The sequence below is a fragment of the Mobula hypostoma genome, chromosome 3 (assembly GCF_963921235.1).
Source record: "Mobula hypostoma chromosome 3, sMobHyp1.1, whole genome shotgun sequence".
NCBI classification, from domain to species: domain Eukaryota; kingdom Metazoa; phylum Chordata; class Chondrichthyes; order Myliobatiformes; family Myliobatidae; genus Mobula; species Mobula hypostoma.
The window spans coordinates 86,561,990-86,564,809 of NC_086099.1; the positions used below are offsets into that span (position 1 = coordinate 86,561,990).

The 2,820-nt window shown below is 42.5% G+C and overlaps 1 pseudogene; it reads left to right on the forward strand.

The window, feature by feature from the left end:
• Nucleotides 1-1,081: 1,081 nt before the first annotated feature.
• Nucleotides 1,082-2,349, forward strand: LOC134343455 (endoplasmic reticulum-Golgi intermediate compartment protein 2-like; annotated as a pseudogene).
• Nucleotides 2,350-2,820: the final 471 nt, after the last annotated feature.

Consider the following 2,820-nt stretch of genomic DNA (forward strand, 5'->3'; position numbering starts at 1 on the left):
TTCACAGAGCACACCTCGTATACATTAGCTACTAGTGCACAAAGCGCACAGCCCATCAGTTAGCTCCCAGTACACCGTGTGCCCACTATACATTAACACTTAAGGCACAGCGCACGCCTCCTATAGATCAGCTCCTAATGAACAGAGCAGGCATCCCATACATTCACACCTGCTGCACAGAGCATGCTTTCTATACGAGGGGTGATTGATCTGTTCATGGCCTAAGGTAGCAGGAGTCAATTTTAGAAAACCTAGCACATTTATTTTTTAACATAGTCCCCTCCTACATTTACACACTTAGTCATGCGGTCGTGGAGCATACGGATCTTGGATCTCCAGAAAGTGTCCACAGGTGGGTGATTGATAAGTTTGTGGCCTGAGGTAGAAGGAGGTGAGTTATACTGATGGAGTGAAGGGATAGGGAAATAGGGGTATAGACTAAGAACAACGATTAACTAATGATCAATCACCTTGTGGGCACCTTAGCTTACTGTTTTGGACAGACAAAAAGGAGCTTTACCCAGCAACCGGTGACGTACTAGTCATTGTTCTCCAAAGATAGGCAAAGGTTCAAATAAGGAACTATCTGATCATGCAGAAGCATCTCAAGGTATAGCTAAATATGGGAAGAATAGTGTAAAAGCTAGACTGTTCTGGGGAAAAGGGGAAGGTGTTCGAATGAGGAACTGATGGGCTAGCTTTGGCTTAAGATAATTATAACTAACTAACTAATGATTATTTTACATCTAATTGTATCTTAGCGTGTGATTGAAATGATTCTAATATTATCTAAACTTGTAATCGTAAGATTTCCTGCTACCTGTTCCTCCTCCCTTGGAGACCGAAATGCCGTACATGGCGCGCATTGATAGGCTTTGTCTTTAGCCCATGAGTAGGAGAGCAAGGGTAGTAGTGAGTTTGGGTAACACTCTGCCGCCACCCTCCGCTATTACAGGGCCAGGGGGTTCACACCAGGCCGTATGAGCCGGAAGAGTCCGCCGGCCAGCAGCATTGACCCAGAGCTACTGCCAGCCCAGGAGCCCGGTGGCCGGCAAGTGGCGACCATTCGCAGTTTAATTTATGAAGCTGAAAGTGAAAATCCCTGAATGCATCTTTGAAGATGAGGTGCTTAAATAAGAAAAAGGCTCTGAATTTAATGAAGGAGCTTGATGCTTTCCCAAAGATTCCTGAAAGTTATATTGAAACTTCAACAGCTGGTGGAACAGTTTCTATAATTGCCTTTACCACCATTGCTCTATTGTCCATTATGGAATTTTTTGTCTATCAGGACACATGGATGAAGTATGATTATGATTATGATAAAGATTTTGCCAGCAAACTGAGAATCAATTTAGATATTACAGTATCAATGAAATGCCATTATGTCGATGCAGATGTCCTGGACTTGGCTGAAACAATGGTGGCTATCTCAGAAGGGCTAAAATATGTACCAACTGTGTTTGAATTATCTTCTCGTCAGAAAGTGTGGAAAAGAACACTTCAAAAGATTTGCAAAAAAGTGCAAGAAGAACACTCTCTTCAAGACGTTTTATTCAAAAGTGCTTTTAAAGGCTCCTCAACTGCATTACCACCAAGGGAAGACAAATTATCTTATCCACATGATGCCTGTAGAATACATGGACATTTGTATGTCAACAAAGTAGCAGGAAATTTCCACATAACTGTGGGCAAGGCAATCCCTCACCCAAGAGGTCATGCACATATGGCAGCTCTTGTTAGTCATGATGTGTACAATTTTTCACATCGAATGTCATTTGGAGAACCAGTTCCAGGAATTATCAATCCACTAGATGGAACAGAAAAAAAATGTCATCGATCATAATCAGATGTTTCAATACTTCATCACAATTGTGTGAAAGAAACTGAATACTTACAAATTCTCAGCAGACACCCATCAGTATTCAGTCACAGAGAGGGAGCGAGTCATTAACCATGCGGCAGGCAGCCATGGAGTTTTGGGTATTTTCATAAAATATGATATTAGCTCCTTGATGGTTACTGTGACTGAGTAGCACATGCCTTTAGGGCAATTCTTAGTAAGATTGTGTGGAATTATAGGAGGAATCTTCTCAACAACAGGCATGCTGCATGGATTTGTGGGTTTTTTAGTTGATGTCATCTGTTGTCGTTTCAAGATTGGAGCTTACAAGCCTAAGGCTGTAACTGCACTCGATGGCCACGTAAATAATCTCTTTCTTCCGATTTTAAATGACTTTGAACACTAGCATTAAGCCAGGATGGAAAAAAATGATCACAAGCTATCCTCAACTTTTGGTGTGTGCAAAAAAACATTTTCGGATTGCACAAACTTTTGTCTAAATAAATTGTTAGTTAATTCGGGGGCAGTGTCTGGACTGGCTCTTTTGGGAGATCAGTCTGTAACTTCCCCCATAGCATGCTATGAGTAAAGAATAAAGGTTTGAAAAAGAATTACGTGTGTTCGTGTATTTGTGGTATGATTGTCTTTGCATCGGTTGATCCAGTACAACAATTTGGCGAGTCTGAGACGAGGGTCCCGTGAGACAGCATCAGGGTTCGACTCGGTGGCGGTGACCTGAGATGGGTGAGCCCACGAGGTAAGACCTCTCTCATTAATTGTCCACCTTGACGATCCCTTCGTCTGGCGGGTAATCCTCTGACAGACTCCTTTCGAAACCTGAGTTGAGGATCGCCCGAGTACCGCAGGTTAAAAGAGGGGTTAGAGTCCCCGATGAAGTATTGCGAGTATCAAAGCCTGCCAGTGCTAACAAATTGGGCAGCGGATCATTGGTAGTGATCTATTACATTTTTCTTTGAGTG